Source organism: Neopelma chrysocephalum, unplaced genomic scaffold, assembly GCF_003984885.1.
Source record: "Neopelma chrysocephalum unplaced genomic scaffold, ASM398488v2 Primary Assembly neopelma1_59, whole genome shotgun sequence".
Classification (NCBI taxonomy): domain Eukaryota; kingdom Metazoa; phylum Chordata; class Aves; order Passeriformes; family Pipridae; genus Neopelma; species Neopelma chrysocephalum.
The window spans coordinates 23,744,134-23,763,788 of record NW_020897714.1 but is presented as its reverse complement, the minus strand read 5'-3'; the positions used below and the strand labels follow the sequence as shown (position 1 = coordinate 23,763,788).

At 42.4% G+C, this 19,655-nt stretch overlaps 1 protein-coding gene across 4 annotated transcripts in view; it reads left to right on the top strand.

Moving 5' to 3' along the window:
- Positions 1-19,655, top strand: part of TBXAS1 (thromboxane A synthase 1) — a 248,880-nt gene that overhangs the window by 36,318 nt on the left and 192,907 nt on the right. The window contains exon 1 of one of the 4 annotated variants that reach the window (XM_027680501.1): positions 16,592-16,596. The exons of the other annotated variants lie outside the window; for them this stretch is intronic. The gene's annotated coding sequence lies outside the window, so the exon portion shown is untranslated. Of the gene's footprint in view, positions 1-16,591; positions 16,597-19,655 lie in introns of those variants that run through there. 4 annotated transcript variants of the gene reach the window in all.

The window sequence follows — 19,655 nt, the reverse complement described above, 5'->3', positions numbered from 1 at the left end:
GCTAAAGCTGTACCATGCTCCCATGGAAATATCTGCCCAGATCCACATGAGATCATACGCTGGAGCCCAGCTGCTTCCTGCCCCAAGTTTAAACACCGTGAGCACAATAGTAAAGTTCCATGATGCATGTATGTGACCTGGAATCACTTAGAGCAGAGGAGCAGGATGGAGAATTTATGTCTAGCCCAGGGCAGAGCACGTGGGCTCCTGGCTATTGTGTACTGTTGCCATTTCACTTGCACACAAGCTTATCAAAATGTTTTTCCAGGCTTGCTCCAACTTTCCCGCACAGCTTTTAACTCTTCATTTGAGGACCTTTGTGAACTAAGCAGTAGCAGGCAGTGCTCAGAGAGGGCAAATGGTGAGAGCTCAGCTGGAGCCAGGCTAAAGAGGCAGGCTGCTGCAGAGCTTGGCAGGAGCTGGGAGCCCACAGCAGTGTCTCTGCAGGCCTGCTGGCTTGTCTCCTTTCCCCACAGACATAAGAGTAGATGCATTTTAAAATAAACAGGAAGGCAGTGTGGAGTGCCACTGGTGTGTCCCTCTGAACATAATTTGAAAGCGTGTACTGGGGAAGTTTAAAGCTGATTAGATATATGGACTGGCATTAGAAATATAAAGTGCATCCAGAGAGGCACCACTGCTTTCCATGATGTCAAGCAAAAAATAATCCTGTGATGCTTTCTCTCCCCACACACATACACTTCCATGGAGACTGGTATGGGTTATGGAAACCTGGCCCCACAGAACTGAAAATGCTGAACAAAAGATGAAAAGATGGTTGCTGGCCTAATAATCTTGAACACATTGAAGTGCAGTTTAATTTGTAGTCTCTTTCATGTGTACAGTAAGCCACAAGATCCTTAAAGTATGTTTTTGTTTAGTAGGGAGATGGCTGTCTTCTGAGGCAGACAGGCATTACCTCAAGCTTTCATCCAAAGTGAGGTAAAGAATTGAAGCACCTCCTTTATATGATTTTTCTGTTTTTAAGAACACTCTCTCTCCCACTTTCTATGTAATGTTTGCACATGCAGGCATAAAAGGTGATCAGGATCACAGTTTCTAGGCACTGGCAGGTTTTTACAGTGTGTACAGGTCTGGAAGAAGCAGTTTTGCGAATGTTTTCCCTCTTGCCACAAAATGCTGCTTAGCTGCAGAAAAATAAATTACTTTAAGGTGGAGGCTTTTTATTTTTTGCGTGAGTGTGTAGATATTTTATTGTAAAATTAAGTAATCGGAATGCTCTGGTCTTTTTCTTCTTGTGTTTATGTTTGTTCCTTGCTGTGGTTACCCATCAAGCACCAAATCAAATTGCCAAACATAGTACAGCACCAAAGCAGAACTGCCAAACATAGTCCAAATTCATAGCAAGGCAAAAAGTATCATTATTTTTTATTTTATTGTGGATATCTGAGGAATCAGCTGAGCATTTGTAACGTACCTGTCTGAGCTCTTATCAGGTTTATTTCGAATGTGGATTTAAATCAGAATTTGTATTATGAAGGAGTGTGGAAGGAATTATTTCTGCTGCTTAGCATTATCTGTATGAAATACTCACCTAGGACAGAAGACCTAGTTGAACATTTCAAAGAAAAATAGCTTTCAAAGCATGCACTTTCTCTCTTCTAGGTTAAAAGAATTATGCAGAGGCTTAAATAGCTATCTGTATTCTGCCCTTTCACATAATGCGATAGGGAATGATAATTTACCTTTGTGTTTAATATTGTGCAGCTGTGAGTTGGCTGTAAAGTCTGGAAACACGCTTACACCTATACGAGAGGCGTGCTCCAGTTCTACTCTCTGCTAGAGAGGTGGAAGAAGTATTGCTAGAAAACTCCATGGAGTGCTATAAAACTGTGTCAGGAGCATGTTGCTGCAGGAATCAAATAACTAAACCTGCAAAAAGCTGTTGTCTGCTCTTCTGATATGATGCATGTAGATAATAGTGTACTTCTCAAAGAAAATTTTGAAAAGGCCAAATTTGAATGGGACTGGAAAGTCACCTTGAAAAGTGATGAGCAGTTCGTGTTTACTTGCTTTGTTACTCGCATGCAAATTGAAACCATGCACACATGTATAGCAGGAAAGGTATGACCAGAGCATTTTCACATGTGGCTCCTGAGGTGTTAAATCAGCCAGCACCTTGAATGGTGCAACACAGGAAATTGAAGCTGGGTCCTGGTGTAGTGCAGGGTGAGGCTGGGCTGCCGAGGAGACCTCTCACTGGAGTCAGGGGGAGCTTTCATGGACTGAGGTACTTGTCTGTAACATGTGGTATCACGGTCCAGTACGAGTCAAGGAAGTGGATTTCAAAGATGGTGTAGTCAAGGGAAAATTGGGAAAAGCAAGCAAGGAAGGAAGTTAGTCAATATTAAGGTGCCTGAGCAAGTCACAGAAAATGGTGTTTCAGTAAAGGGTGTTGGTTACTGCGGAGAATGGTGGTAGTATTTTCTGCTTTACTAAAGATGGAAACACTTTGTTAGATTTAAACTCACCCTAACTTTCAGCTATCTGGTTCTTATAGCAACCCTGTGAAGTGTGTATGTGATATTGAAATGGATTAGATGGGTTGTGATGGAGACTGTGGGATTAGAGTTCACTTTCCCACGGTGATCCTCTTGCTGCATTTTTGCCCCCTGTACAGCGGTACTTGGCTATGGGCATGCTTCTGCTCAAGCTCTTCCTGGAGTTCTAAATGCCACAGTATTGCTGGCATAACACTGCCAGCTGTAGAGCATGTATAACCCCAGCAGGCTGTTGGTATACCTTCTCTTTTCTTGAGATCCTGGTGTTAAGGCAAGGAGTAAACACACAGCAGGAGCCTGGCAGGAGAGAGTGGGATGCTCAGGAGGGAGAGGGTGCTGCCATGAGAGGTCACATTTCTGTAAGCTTTGTTCTTCCCCAGTTTACAAGCTGTGCTGGAGAAAAAGGCTGATGTACATTGATGTCAGACTGTGCCAAAGCAGAGTTGTGTTCTTACATAGCTCAATATTATGCCGTATCTGGGAAGAAAGCCTGAATTATTCACTCACTTGCATAACTGCATGTAAGAGTGTTTATAATCAAGGACTTGGGTTCTGTCCATATTTATGAATGGCCAGGGCTGAGTCTGGGCGTAATTCCAGCACTGATACTGTGTGTGAGTTGCACAACTGTTGTGAATACATGACATTGCTGCTCCATGCAAGGCCATGGGACGGTCGGGACATCTGACAGAGTTTGTGCTCCCTGCTTTGAACAACTCGTGCACAGTGGGGACTGCTACTGTACAAGCACGCAAGCCCAGGACACTTAAAAGTCCTTCCACTGATTTAGCCACTGTTTCTGGCTAAATCAGAGATCCTTCTCCTTCAGATAATTTAACTAGTTACAAGCTACCCCTTGAATTTACCAGGAACCTATCTCTGGCAAAAATAATAATAACCCCCCACGCCAGCTATTAACTTCCTTGAGTACTAATTGTTCACTCTTTTTGCCTTTTATTAATGACATATGGATAGAGGGTCTTTACTGTAGTTGATGAAATGTTGGGCAAAGTGTTGCAATTAGTTCCACAGCTGCTTTGGTCATTGATGTTAAACACTTGCACTTCTCTAGAGGCCACTTTAAATGGGAATCTGATCCAGACCATTATTACCAATCTCTTTTGCTTTCACCTTCAGCTGAAGGAGTGGAAGCCTTAATGTTACCTTGGGGAGAAAAGTAGCAAAACTGCCACGTCTGTTTCACTCACACCTCAAGACTCTGCTCTGTAATGTGTCTTCCTGCACCACAAGTAGACTCCACCGCACAGAGAATCAGTGTATTGCTTTCATCCCCTACTTACCACTTTGTGCTGAGCTAGTCACAGGTGGTCTGTTTGTTCTGTTTTCCTCTTCTTCAAGGTCCCTTGTGTCAGGTGAGAGCCCCGTCTGACAGGACTAGTTCCCAGAGTGGGTATTCAGCCCCTCCTGGAAGTAATATGGATCCTCTCAGCCCCCTGCGTCTGATCATTCAAGGCATGAAGCAGTGAGACCTTCCTGTTTTGCAGATCCTGTGATCTAGAGAAGAGGACTACTGGTACTGTTGTATTCATTATCAGCTAATAGCTGTTGGCCAGTGTCCTGGATGGAGGCTCTGCCTGCTGTACTGACACCCATCCAATTTGGCTAAATACTGGATTGAGGGAGAGAGGCAGCGAGAAAATGTCACGTTGATCTCCCAGAAACAGCCTGTGATGTATGACTTCCTTGCCTCTCCCTAAACGAATTAACACCGCTGTAGAAAATGGAAAAAACAAGCCTCTCTATGCTTTCTACTTGTACATAATAAGAGAGGAAATTTGCCTTCCTGACCACACGTTGGCAGGCCAGTAGATCCCTTCTGAAAAGACACAGAATAAAGGATGTAAGATAATGTTCCTGTGCTTGTATCACAAACTCCAATTTCACTTCCTTATCCAAAGTAATCTTGTTTTTTACGAAACGCAATTCCAAGTTAGTGGGAAGTTATCCTATTTATTTCTAGCAACTGTGAGTAGCTTCTGAGAACATGAGGAATTTGTTTTGAGGGGGAAGGATCATTCCCAGTTGTAGCATGTTGTGGGTCATTTGGTCATAGAAATATTCTGTCATTTCTCTTCTGGTGATAAAACAAAGTTCCCTCTGTTGCTTCTAAAAATGTGCATGTACAAAGCACACAGCAATGGAGCTCTGAAGGAGCTCATCTTTCAAAATAGGTGCTTATCCAACTCCTTTTCAAGTATATATTTGTCCAAAGCCAGGATGTAGCATCTTGGTCATGCACTCTACTTGAGGAGTTTTAATTCCTCATAATTTTCCAATGGCTGTACCTGGTTAGCACAGCATCGTCTGCATCTGGCAGCAGGAACACAGTCCAGCCCTAAAGGGGTAACTTCCTCGTGATAGTCTGTCACAAGAATGGCACTTCTCTTTGAAGACAAACTCTTTTGGGGAGGAAGATGGTGGCTGCTGTTTTTAGAAAGAAAAAAAACCCACAATTACCTTTACTGAAGGAAGGGAGCAGCTCTAATAGGATTTTTTTATCACACTATTTTTTTAGACGATTTGGGTAATTCACTGATTATTACTACACAGCACTTTTTCCTTAGGGAATGCTAGGCTGTTCCAAAAGCGTTTGTTAGTTTACTTAGACATTAAAGGGGTCCTTATGAATTTTGATTATGCTAAAGTACTTCAAAGTGTCCCTAGAGGTTAAAGCTGCTTTGAACTTAACCTGTTCTGCCCAGTCTTGTCATATGTGTGAGCCCAAAGTTTTTAAGCAAGAGGTCAGTGATTCTCAGTCTTTTTAATACTTTGACCTATGTTACAACAGGAAAAAATAAACAAACCAGATTCCTTCTGATCTAGCCAGGAATAAAGAGAGAGGATGGTTCCAGTGGGCCTCTTTGTAACTCTCTTCTTAACCTTCTACCTCTCCTGACCCATTAAATAGGACAAGCAAGGAAAAAACAAACAAAACCCAACTTTAAATACTCATTGCCTTGCTTCTAACTGCTTTCCTTTAAAATGTGTTTGGTCCTCAGGGCACCTTGAGATCCTAATGTCTTTTTTTTTTTTTTGTATAAAATTTGAATAATGAAGCATGTGACACACTTGTGATTGAAAAAATATGAACTTTAATAAAGCTGGTCACGCTGCCTGTGAGCTGTGTATATCACACGAAAACGTGTGGCTAGATCGTCCGCTGGGGCTGTTCAAAATAACTGCAGTGACTCCAGCAGTGCTCTGCTGATTTACGTGAGGTGAGAATCTGGCTCGCATCCCGTATTATCTTGCAACGTGACTGTGCAGCTGCAACGCAATCTTATTCATTGGGTCCGGGGGCAAAAGAAGTGCCCATGGTTATTTTTAGAAAAGCACGTCATCAGAGAGGTTCATGCGATTCTCTCTCTTTCATATATTTATTTTTTATTGCTGTTGACCTACTGCTGTGGTTTAACCCCAGCCGGCACCCAAGCCCCACGCAGCCACTCGCTCGCTCCCCCACCACTCTCTGGGAGACTCATAAGAGTAGAAGTAAGAAAACCCACAGGCTGAGATAAAGACAGTTTGACAGGTAAAACAAAAGCCACGCGTGCAAGCAAAGCAAACCAAGGAATTCTTTTATCCCTTCCCATGGCAAGCAGGTGTTCAGCCACCCCCAGGAAAGCAGGGCTCCGGCACACATAACAGTGACTTGGGAAGACAAATGCCATCGCTCCCAATATCCTCCCCTTCCTTCTTCCTCCTCCAACTCTATATGCTGAGCATGGTGCCATATGGTGTGGAATATCCCTTTGGTCAGCTGGGGTAAGCTGTCCTGGCTGTGTTCCCTCCCAACTTCTTGTGCACCTCCACACTCCTTGATAGTGGGGTGGGGTGAGAGGCAGAAAGTGCCTTGACTCTGTGCAGGCACTGCTCAGTAATAACTAAAACATCCCTGTATTATCAACAATGTTTTCAGCACAAATCCAAAACAGAGCCCCATACCAGCTATTATGAAGAAAATAAACTCTATCCCAGTCAAAACCAGTACACCTACATGAGTTCTTTTGGTGTTTGGAGACTTTAAAATTAATAATTCAGTATTTTTCTCTCCTTAAGGAATCTGGGTAATTTGTCTTTTACCCTTTCTGTTGCTTCACGGTGTTCATGGCTATACAGACAAGGCACTGTTTTGCACATGATGCAACACAGATCTTACTTTTCTTGAAAGGTGAGTCTGACTGCACCTCTTCAGTTTTTAGGTGTCTCTACTCAGCCTGCATTCTCCTTCACTGTTTAAAATAGAAATTGGACTACTTGAGGATTCCGTGGGTCATGTACTTCTCATTTTCCCATCTGAAATATGAGCCCCAGACCTTACAATCATCTTGGCTACAGATAATAGTGATGGTTGTTTTTCCCGTTGTGACCCTTTGCTGCAGTCCCTGGGCTACAAAGGGAGCATGAGGACTATTAGTGTCCTTGGGATCAGGCTCAACTACTGCTCAAAGAGCCTCTTGGACATGTGCATCCTGTTCATATACCAGTATCTCCCCTAATAGCTTCAGGGAGGAGGAAATTTGGAAAGTCAGTTATTTTTGTAAGCACAAAGTGCTGCCTATTTCCCTGTAAGGCATGAGCAGCTCTTTAAGAACGTTTGGAAGCATGAAGCAACAAGGTACAATGGGGTGTTATCATCAGCATTCTTCTTTAAACTATTTTTATTTGCACGTACTTTATCTCCAGCATTTCTCCAGTCTGAGAAGATCAAGCAGACGCCACATGCAGAGTGTAGCCCAGCCAGCCAGATGACACAGTACTGTTTTGATTTGAAAGTCAGACTTCTGCTAAGCATCAAGGGGCAAACCTTTATCTCTGCACGTAGTGCTGAGGGGAGTAGAGAAGAATTCATTCCCTCTGTCAGTGGAGCTAATCTAGATTTTCCATTGCAACCTTTAACTGCGAGTCTACTTGCTACAAGGGTCTTTTCTCTAAAATAGCTCTTGGCCCACTCCCCCCGCCACTGCCCCAAAACACAGATCCACCAGCCCTGTACAGGTTCCTCTCCCTCACCTATTTTTCCTCTGAAATTCAGTTGCTGCAAAGAAAGTGCAGAAGCCTCTCCTTAGTGCTCACATAAAGGTAAATGAAAAGGCTTTGCATTCTTTTACTATCCCACCTCTTAATGAAGTGCAATCGCCACCTTGGTCCTGCTGGAATGAAGATTGCCAGTGCCCCAAGTTACTGGCTTGCTCCCAAAAAATATGTAAACTGAAATGAAGAGCTTTGAAAAAAAGAATTTGTCAGTAGATTGTAATGTATTTAGTCACTTGGACTGACATGGGTTCTGGGTTGCAGCTTGCTGTTAAAGGCTAAGTCTTCTCCCTTACAAAAATCCTTAAAATAAAATTTCTTTTAAAAGCATGAGGTCATCTTGTTCTATGGAAAATTTAGTTCATTTGTCTTCCCTGCTGCAAGGTAAGCATAAATCAGACTGTGTTATGATAGAAGTGCTCACTGAAACAAATTCCTAATAAAAGAATAAACATGGAAGCAATCCATCTGTACCCTCCACATTCCTCAGTGAAGCCTTCCTAGAAGCACAGCTTGGAAGGGTACTGGTGGGGTAGATGGGGGATACCACTTGCTAGTAAGTACTGAAAATCCAGGAGGTGTGTTTAAGTTAATTCTGCTCCCCAAAAAGTAAATCAGATTCCCAGTGTACTTTTATTTTGCCAGCCAAGCTAATCCAGCCCCCACAAGTCTTTGCTTTCAAAAGCTGGGGCACTAATGCAATATGGAAAGCTCCTTCCATTAGCTCAGATGTACATCCTCTGGTCTTTTTGGTTGCAGTATAGTCCTGAATTTAGCTGTTGAAACTGACTACCCTGCATATTTATAAATCCCTTTATTAATCTCCTTCCCTGCCTACTCTTTCTCCCCTTGCAATAAAATCCCACTGTTAAAACCAAACCACCTTCTAACAGGTCCAAATACAAGCACGCTATTCTTATCTAGGTTAAATTTTGCATAGGCTTTGCTTGGGTTTGTGTCTGGCTTGCAGTCTGTCTTGTTCAACCAGAAGACTGCATTTAAATAACACTTGACAAATGGATACTTATGGCAAATGTCAAGAGCTTACAAGGTATTCCCTGTAAGCCATGGAGGAAGCATAGAAGAGGCTTGACCAGTTTCACCCTCAGTTCTGAGTTATTGATCCTAAAAATTAAATTGACTGCTGGAAAGTGTTTAGATTTGAGAGTGTGGTCACTAAGAAAGAAGAGAGAAGTGGTTGTCCTTTAGGGAAGAGGAGTTACGCTAACAGAGCTTTAGCAGAGAATTTTATTTCTTATCCTGGTTTGTGCAGCAACTTTTGCTTTAAGACTTCTGAAGTTCAACAAACAAGCCAGGAATTCTTGTGAGAGTGTTGTTTTTCCCATCTAAAGGTGGGAGAGCTTGAACACAGGGAAATGACTTGTACTGGTGCACAAGTCCCTGTCAGAGCTAAGAGCGGACCCAAAATTTCAGGCTTTCTTGGCAGTGTGCCAGCTCTTGCACATTATATGGCACTTGTGTGAAGAACGAGTACCATGAAACTATCTCTCCTCCCCAGTGTAGCTGCAGTGCTTCCTGCATATTGATAACAAAGCAAATCCTCTATAATAAATTCCAGGAACCTTTTTTCAATTGTCCTGCAAATGGAGATTACAGAACAAGGGGAAAGTTGTGGTAGCAATGAATGCCTTGTCGCTGTCTGAAAGCTGCCTTGGCTTGTCTGCATCTTTCCTGCCCTGCATCATAAGGACTCAGGCAAGTTCCTAGTGAGTTTGGTGCATGTTTGGTCTCTATGTAAATAACATGAACTGCAAGGAGGAATACACAGTACTCACCCAAACTTCATGCCCATCCTGGGCTTTTTGAAAAGACATTTTCAGCCTTCAATGGCTGCTGTTACTCTGTACTGTTAGAGAAAACATAGCTCTTTCTGATGTTTCATCACCTGCTGATCTGCTGCTCCTTCGTGTAGCTTGTTTTCTTGTGAGGGCCCCCATGCTGAATGATTAACATAGGCACTTGCCCTTGCAGACTGGGGCAGGTACCCAGAAGTGGTGGTCTGGAACTGTGATGGGAAAAGAAGGCTGTGGCCTGAGGTTTGCTGGTACACTTTGTGTTTCCTTGCCCATGTGAGTGCCCAGAGGAGCCACCACAGGCGCTACAAGATGTCCTTTGCGCCATGCCTCTGTACTTGCTGGCTCTTGTAGCAGTGCCTTTCCCTCAGCATCGTGGTGTGACTGCCAGCTGAGCTTGAATCCTGCCTCAGTGGCCTCTTAGTAGGATCTCTTGGTGCACTTCCAGCCAGGCCTTTCAGAAACAGCATCTGTATGGGGCGAGTGGTATGGAGGGAAGAAGGGAGGAGGGTTGTGTAAACTGTCTCTAAATAAAGATTTGCTCCTGCTGTCTGTGGTTAATATCGATTTAACATATTTTTGCTACAACTCAATTTAGGCTTTACTCTCATCCAGCTGTGGGAGCTCTGGTTTGCAATTGCCTCTGTGATTAATCCTTTTGTGCATTTGTTTCACTGTATGCATAGTGTCAACTCTCACCTAGCATATCACATGCTGAAAAAATCCAGAAACCCGCCTCGTTTTCATTTGCTCTGCTGTACATCCGTGTGTTTTGGTTTTTTTTTAACAAAAGTATCCATGAAAACAATGCTGCAGTGTTAAACTTATATCCCTCCCTCCTTCCCCTTCTCCCACACCCTTCCATCCTTCCCAAACCTGTTAAAGGTATATATAATCATTTGGCTTTCCTGGCTTACTGCCATATTTATTACATGAACAGCAATGCAGACCAGCACCTGTGAGCTTTATAAAGGTTCTATTCATCTGATGGGCTTGTGCAGCACTCGGCACGGAGAGGAGGAATATGTACAAATGGAGCAGGAGGAAATACTGAGCACGTGCTCATGGGAGAAAGTACGAGGACCACGGGAAGCAGGGTGAGGGGATTTTTTGAGTTGAGGTCTCTTTTGTGTACTTTCTACTGATTGATGAAGGTGAGTGCTCACCCCAGCCACAACGCTCTACTCTGTTACATCCAGGCACATTGATGCCTATAGATCATGCTCCCCTATAGATCCAGCACACTGGATGTGTGTTAAAGGACAGAGGCAGCCATCAACTCTGACCCTGTCCTGTGCCTGCTGGGCAGGAACTGTCCTGCCACCGTGCACTTGAGAGAGTAGACAATAGGACATGATGTCTGACTTTATGTGCACAGCCATGCTTGTGCATCAGCAGTCAAACAGGACAGTAGTATTTGTTCCATTTTGCTCTTTCTTTTTGGTTTTTTTTTCCCTAGTTCATGAAAGATTTCTTTTTCTGTGGGTATGCACATGCACCTGCGCAGGATTATCTTGAAGTTTGACATTCTTTATGCTGAATTATTGAAATAGTTGCCTGGGTTTTGTTGATAATTTGAGAAATGTTCTTGCGATTTTTTGTCAGTCCCTTTGAAGAAAGCCAAAGTGGTATGCATTAATTTAGAACTGGTATGAAGGTGCCCACACTATTGTTGTCTGCAATGAATTTAATCAGTGGAAGTTTTATGTGAAGGACAAGACCTACTGAAATTAAATGCTCAACACACTCTTCCTGTATTCTCTCTGTTCTCACTGTTTACATGGAGGTGACCCTTATTTTAAGATCAGTGAGATACTCTTGCTTGCAAAGAACATGATTAATTAACTGAGGGGCAGTAATTTTTTAATCAGTAACCAGTGCAGAGTGTTAGCAGCCCAGATGAATCAGCCTGATTGTGGATCCATGGGAGCACCATCATGGGCATTTCTCTTTCTACAAAGGGAGCCTGTGCTGGTGCTCTTGGGTAGCGGAGTCACTTTCTGGAAGGGGCAGTGAGAAACTGTGGTGATGAAATGCCTGAGGCAGACATGGGCTTTTGCCAATGGGAAGCTGGGCCTGAGTCTGAAGCTCTACAGGGATGTGCCACCCCTCTAGTGTGAGTTCAAACTTTGATGGAGTAGTACTTTAATTTGAGGGGAAATGATTAAAAGAGCTGTGGATTTTTCTTCCCCTCTGCCAGAAGAGAAGCACCATCTGGCCAGGGTAGGATGTGTCCTGCCTTTCCATAGCAATGCTCCTATTGTGTTCTCGGAGAAATAAACTGCGCTTAACGTATGATTCTGTACTACAAGATGGTAATGTGCAGGGAGTATGAAGATGTGTGGGCCTTGATGGACACAATTCTGCTGTCAGAGCTTTGAGTGCTCTGAATCCCCCTATAGAGCTCTACTTGGTCCTGGGCTTTGCTATGCGGTGGTGGAACTCAGCTGTGGTAATGCAAGGTGCGTGGTCACTTTGGCGTACTAGTAGTCCTGTAACAGTATGGATTTTGTACTACAGTCATATTTTTGCCGCAGCTGTATGAGGGAGAACAAGAGGACAGCATTGGTTGCCTCCCCTCCCACCCTAGGCTCAGGCCAGCTGTAGTTCTGGGTTAAATACTTAGCAGAAAAGGGGAGGCTGTGCAGGACAGCGAGTTAGATAATATGTGGGTTGTAGATTTTTTTCAGGAAGCAGTTAAAGGGTTTTTTTCCTTTAAACACGAATCAGGTTAATTTTTTTTATCCACAGAAGTCGGTGGAACTCTGTTGCTGTAAAATCCTATTAAGAAACATCATACTCGAACTCCAGCTTCTGGTTTTAGTAGGGTTTTCCAGGTCTTTCCTAAGATTGTGTTCCTGTTAATATATCAGTAACAAAGATGCGCATTTGGAATCTCATGTAGTTTGAGAAGCCTTGAAGGTATTTTCCACTGGATAAGGTCTGGTTTTGAGAACATAATGTGTTTACTACAGGTTATCGGATCACATCCCTTATAATTTTCTCAGAAAAACAATCATTTTCTTAGAATAAAATGGCACTGAAAAAAAAACCACAAACATTCAAGTGTTTCCTAATATAGTGCCCCTTAGCCTAGCTGTCAAAGTTTTTTTTTCCCTTGTAATATCTATTTGCATAGTGCCTGAGTGCTGAAGTGCCTTCTCCTAGTGTTATGGTTTGCATGAAATGTAGCTCAGAAAAAGTGCAGTACACCTTCTGTAAAGGCTTCATATAAGACTTAAGCGCCACTTAGAGTTTAATGTAAGCCCTGTTTTGACGGGCTGAAGTAGGATACCTGCTGACTCTTTGTGCAGTGATTAATTTCACCTCTGCAGTTGGAGTCGCAATTGATGTTAATAAAGGGATGGCTTACAGAGAAAGCAGGCAGCATGAAGACAAGTGTGGAGGCTCTGCCTTCTATTGGAAACAGTAATAAGTGTGGTGTGCTAAATTTGACATGGCTTTTTTATAGCTTGTGAAATACAGGAATAGGTAGGCCTGTCAAAAAATAAATGAAGGCATGTTTTCTGCCTTCCACTGCTTCGAGTGCAGCCCAGCAATAAACAGCAGTAAGCAAGCCAAAGGTAGGGATGAGAAAGAGTGTCAGGGTAATTCTGGGAAGAGGGTTCCTGAGACGCTGAGCTCAATCCCCAGCAACTGCAGGCACCTAAGCCTTTTCATAAACTCATAAAGAGTTTATGAGCTCTATCTTATTAGGTGATTTTGGCTCCTCTATGCAAATAACCTCAATAACACGTCCTTGTCTTCATGCCTCAGATCTCATTAATTTGAGGCAATTTATTTAGGAGACCAGTAAGAGATGTGGTTAGGAAAGAGGTAAAAGGGCCAAAATATTCAGTGTAGTGGATGGGTTTTGGGAAAACTTTTGCAGAGGTGTAGGTTTCTTTGTCATCTATGGAAACAGGAAAAAAAAACATAGGAAGACTGATGCCTTTGATAGGACAGGAAGGAGAGAAGACACAAAAAGAGAGTAAGTGGAAGATACAGGAAAGTGTTGTGTGATTTTTTTTCAGTCCATTAAAACAAAGATGAGAAGACTTAAATTTTTAATTCTGTTTGCAGAATATAAATACTGTGTTGAAGGGGAGAGTTTTTTTAATTCACTGATTGTAGCTGGAAATTCAGGGATAGTCTTCTGAAAGCTGAGCACTGAGCAAAAGTGAGCGCTGCAGAGCAGTTGTGTGACACGGTGACAGCAGCAGATGCAGAAAGCAAGCATCTGCTATACTGCCCCTCACTCATGAGCCAGCTTCATGCCTGAAGAACATACCTGCGTGGTATGTGGTTAAGACTTTGAAATGTCATTGGCAATGGGGATGAGAACATATCTGAGTCCTCTATGGTACCAAAGTGCACCCCAAGGGATGTGCAAGATAATCCATTAGAGTGCAGGAAGAAAATACTTTTGTACCTGTAATTAAAAAAGAAAGAAGAATTAGTACATCTTTATCTCATCCTTTCTTAATTCCTATTTTTCTATATGCTTTATAATGTATCTAATTTATTAGTACAGTACTACATGTATATAATTTATAAATAAATACATATCCATACCTTGGGGGGATGTGATCAGAAGTGTTCTACTGAGGAACAGGAAATGTAACAAATTAATTGATAAGATACAGTATGACAAATTGGACAATGCATTTTTTAATGCAGATCTACAGTGTGCTGTGGACATTGCTTCTCTGAAAGTCTTGTGTAAGGATGTTCATCCGTCAGAGAAGGGCAGAACTAAAAGGGCTTCTTCAGATTGTTTTGGGATATGGCCGAGGACAGCAGTGAAGCTGGAGTGTTGGCATTGTCCATTTCTACATCTGGGTAAAGCATTTACAAAGAAGGGGTGTTTGGGAACAAGACCAGTGTTGTCACAGTAAATTTAAGAAGTGGGTTAAATCACTTATTTGGTAATTAAGAAGTGATCTTCATATTGCCCAAACTACTGATATTCTTCACCCTCAGTCACCCTAGTGCCTCTATAGCAAGGCCAAAATCCTTAAATTGTCTTTATGGTGCTCAAGCCTTATTGCTGCTTTCCAGAAGTCAGATTTTGTCAGCCCTTCTAATGCTCTGCAATACTTTTTTATACTAGCAGTACAGCCAATTAACACAACCATATCAAATGAGATTACTTGCAGAGTGGGTCTGATCCAAACCCCACTGAGGTCAGCTGGGGAACTCCCGTGGTCTTTGGCACGTTTGGTATAAGGCCCAGGATAAAGAGCTCGTTGAAATAGGGTGGTTGAATGAGTCCCTAGCTCTTTTCAATAAATGTGATTGAGCTGTGCTAACAATTTTCTCCAACTGGAGAGAAACAGATAACAGCGTGTTTGCATACGCGCCTGTGCCCTCCTCCTTTCTCTCCCCCTCCTCCCTGCCTGCACATTTGTTTAGCACAGAGGCAGACGCGTGGTTGTGTCAACTAACTGACATGAAGCAACACATCTCTGATAAAACTGGGACTCTGTTTGATGTAGTTGCAGTCAAATGTGCTTGATTTGAATAAGAGATTTTTTTAAAATCTATTTTTATGCAGATTTTAAAGCCTGTAAGGTAATGAGTCAATAAGACAGCTATTAACACTTCAATCTTTCTGATATCTGGAATAAGAGAAAGAGATGGATAAGATCTAGCTGTTGTAGATTTAGCCAGCCTTTTCATGCTCGAGTTAAGTTAACCCTGGTTTATATTCTGAGTTTTGCGTTTCAGTAGTTCCAGATTTTTGCAAATGTGAGGTTCAGATACATGAAAGACTGTTTAGGTGTGTTGAGATGTGCACACTGGTGTTTCTCAACTGCATCCTTCCTCCATTTCCACATTTATTTCTCTGATAATGTTTGTTTTTTGAAGTAATCACTCAGTAACTTTCACTGACCTTAAAAATCATGTGATAGGACTGCCGCTCATGACTGTCCTCGTGTTTTCTCTGTATTGATCACAGCAGGCTTAAATAATGAGCTTCAATTTCTGTCTTTCGTGCAGGCCATGGAAGCACTGTGTCCAATTATTTGAAAGAAAAAACCCACAGAAAACGCTTGATTATATATTTTAGAAAGGAATTTTCTGTTTTCATATAGGGTTCCAGGATAAATGACATATACAGTGAATCTTTTGTTTATTTTGCTTGCCCTTTCAGGGTTTGATCTTAGTTAGTCTGAGAGTTGCCTGTGTACAAACACAGGATGCTGTTGAATGTATGAAGTGTGCCTAACATTCACATATTTATGAATACTACATGTTCAGACTCACTAATTATACATGACAGTGCAGATAATTAGGGGTTCGTGTAGGCACGCACTTGGTAAAATGGTACAGACAGTTGTGTGTCTTGGCTGTGTGAAAATTGTCTCTACTCTTCAAATTACAGCTTTCGAGGACTAAAGAAATTTTACACACAGAACAGGTAGGGCAAACCCAGGAGTTCACTTGTTGCCTTGCAAGACACACAGCAGACATGCAGCACTGCTTCCTGCTGACTCAGTGTTTCTGAGGGTTGATCTGCAGGTCTGTGTGTTTGTGAGATGGGGCACCCTGTTCACTGCGCTCTCTCAAAGCCCTGTCCCCCTTTCCAAGATGCACACAAATCCCTCATTGTTCATCTCATGCTTCCTCTCTTCTATTTTTCCTTCCTTCTATAAGCTGTTATTCCTTCCTTGTGTTACAAGCGCAGCAGCCAGCAGTTTCAGCTCGGTATTTCTGTCATCGTAACTCTTCTGACCAATGTGGTCATAACTTATTTCCTCTGCTATCTTCAGATACCTGTATTAGGACACTTAAACATACCTAATGTGATGATTTCTTTTTTTCTGTAAAAAAAGTTGCTGGCCTGCAACTTCCCTTTGTTTCTGGAGAATTTCTGTCCAATATCTGGTTAAGAGAGAGCCCCTTTATTTGAGTGGCTGAGTGTTGATTTAGGAGCTTTGTCTTTTGACACCCAAGTTTGAAAAACGTGGCTGCAGGCAGCGATGCAAACTGTATAATCTTTCTCCCTTATAATGAGAGAAGCACTGAAATACGTTTCTAATAAGTGGGGATAATGTGGTGTGGAATATGCAGCCTCTGGGTTATTTTTTTGTTTGTTTTTGTTTTTTTTTTTTAATTAAATTCAGGAAAGTTTGTTTTGGTTAAGATCTTAGTAAGTTGAGAGTTGTGGGGTACCATTTGCGTGCAGGACTGCTGTTTTGGTGCCTGGACAGAAAAAAGACTACATCCAATTCACTGGCGAAGTGGATAAGCTGGAGCAGCTAACATGGATTCTGTAATTACTGCATGCTCGGGGTTCCTCGGCTGCCTGAGCTGCCATACCATGTTTTGTAAGCATTGAATTATCTTTAAAACCAAACAAAAGCTGCCACATGCTTGCAGCATTTGAGAGACACAACCTATTTTATCACCAGCCACGACTTGCTAATGGAACAATAGGAACCATGGTAGCCTCGGATGACTGGTCTGAGGATGTTTCATAAGGGCCTCTGAGTCATCTCCCATCTATTTGTTGCAGTGTTTCACCAACCAGGTGCAGGCAAGTCTCAGACGCCCTTTGACCAACATGCCAGCAGCTGTAACTGTAAGAACCCCTTTGTCTGAGCTCAGACACAAGCACTTCAGATAAGCCAGTATCCAAATTTTATCCCACTGCCATATACTTTTTACCTTCTCAAATGGTGGTTTCTAACATCACAGGTCAGTCTTTTACTGCTTTGCTCCATAGCAAGGAAAGCTATGATAGGGTGGTTGCATTTGAAAGCCTGTGCCGGTGGTCAAGCAATAGGAGACAAGTTGCACACCTGCAAAAAAGGGCTGTGCTCTGCTGTAAAATACAACCCTGTTCAAATAGACTTGTTTCAGAATCAAAAAAGAAACTGTTCTTCTGGCTTTGATCTGTCAGGAGAGAAGAGTAATAACTCAAGTTTAATTTTTAGGAGGTTTAAGTCCACAGGTGTCCTAGTGATAGTAATAAGTCTCAGGTGCAATATATGCTGCTAATGGAGTAATTAATCCTGCTTGCCTGTATCTCATAGAGTGGCAAACCATTGCAGGCATGGCTGCTGAAGGGTATGTGGTCTCTTCTGGATGCTGACTTTTTGGAGGTGAGAGTATGCCTTATGTATTACAAGCAGGTTAGAAGAATGAGCTGTTTCTCAGTTTATATTGGAGATGAAACTTTGTTAGAGGTTCATTATATCAGTATGGCTTTTAGGAAGTGCTGTACGTATTGGAAAGTGTGTTTGGGTGTGCTGACTTTGAAATTGTAGGTTTTTGCTACTTTTTTCCTCCTTCCTTAAAAGATGCTTTAGGTTACTGGCAGTTACTGTAAGTTGGAAATGAATCTTTATAGCTGTTCATACAACCACACATGCTCATCCCCCTGTACCTCTAGAGGGTTGCACGGAGTCCTCTAATGATGTTGTGCTGTAGTTGTAAGCTTCAACCTGATGACTACATTGCGGTCTAGCATCTCTGTCTGTGACTATGTCCTTTAATAATAAATATTCCCCTGTGCACGTGAAGAAGTTTCGTTTGTTGTTTTCCTCCTTTCCTTCAAAGACTCACTATTCCCAGTAGTTTTGGGGGTTTTTTGTTTGTTTGGGGTTTTATTTTTTTGTTTGTTTTAATTTGATTTTTTTTTAAAGTGAAATGTTTGTGGAATAATTGGTTTCCCAAATAAGTTTTATTTGGTATGAGGAGTGACTTTATTTGGTATGACTTGTCTTCCCTCCCAGACACTTTTGTGTTGTCTTTAGATAGAAGGCTACATGCCCTAAAATATTTTTAATGAGACTTTGTGGTGGGATAAGGTAATAAATTAAAGACCAAATGCTAGATTCTAATAAACCTTTCAATACAGAAAAGTCTAAACATGTCTAGAACTGCTTGGCTAATTGTTAGCTGGCTTGGTATCTTTGCATAGGCTTTCATCAAAGAGGCAAAGTATTCGGCTGTGCAGATAAGCTGTGGGCAATTTCTAGCCAAAGCCTTTTTGTTACTGTCTCCAGCTGTGTGACTGTATGGGTGTGGAAGTGGCCACTGCCATGACTTTGTCACTGATTTGTATTGGTAGCACAAATCCCTCCCTGATGGAAGAGGAGGAAAATAGTCCCTCTTTCATCAATGGCAAACAACAATTAGAGCAATAGTTAATCACTTGTTTATTTTTAGACCAGAATGAACTATGCTTCCATCTAGTTTGACTTCCTGTTTTTTCAGGCTCCGTGTTTCCCCCCCTTTGTAGGGGGAAGTGCTGTGTGGTGTGAGGTTTTGTTTGGTTGTCTTTTTTTCTTTTCTTCCCCCCCTTTTTTTTTTGGAAGAAAGAAAGGGGAGTATTCTAAAAGCTGAAATATGCAGTGAGTCCATTAGCCTCCTTGGTAAACTGTTTTAATCTTTACGTGCCCTCCACCCCAAGAAATGGTATCTGAATTCAGGGTTTCATTTCTGTAATGTCTGTACCCAGCTCTGTGAATGTTTTGGCTTTGTCCTGGAAGATAGGGAGCTGCTTGCTGTTAGACCTTGTTCCTGCATAAGTATTTGTAGGCACTTCTCAACTTTCTGTTCAGTATACTGCACTGACACATAAAAGCTTGTTTTATTTTTTCTCCCCCACCCTTAGATCTCTTTCAAAATGTCCTTTGAGCTCCATCCTAGTGGGGCTCCCATGTCTTTCCTGAACAGTACTGTGTGCAGCAGTTGTGTGGTTGTTTTACCAATGCTCTACTTGTTGTTTCCTCACTTCTGCCTGGTATCTCCTCTTTGTACCCCTGGGGGTTAGGTTGGTGCACCAGCAGTGCTGCCAGCTATAATCGAAGCAGTGACTCAGGACATGACAAAGGAGCTGTACCTGAACCTGAAAGGAGGTTGTAATGGTGTAGGGGTCAGTCTGTTCTCCCAAGGAAGAAGAGATAGGACAAGAGGAAATGGCCTCAGGTTGCACCAGGGTACGTTTAGGTTGGGCATTAGGAGCAATTTCTTCACTGGAAGGACTGTCCAGCACTGGAACAGTCTGCCCAGGGAAGGAGTAGAGTCACAATCCCTGGAGGAGTTTAAAAGATGTAGATGTGGTGTAGGGACAGGTTTGGTGGTGGACTTGGCAGTACTGGGTTTAATGGATGGACTCAATGATCTCGAAGGTCTTTTCCAACCAAAAAAAATTCTGTGGTTTCATGTCTGCGACTTTTCCAAGCAAAGCCTTCCATCCTGGATGTATGATCTGCATTTCTGCTTCCTAAATGTATCAATAGTCTGCCAG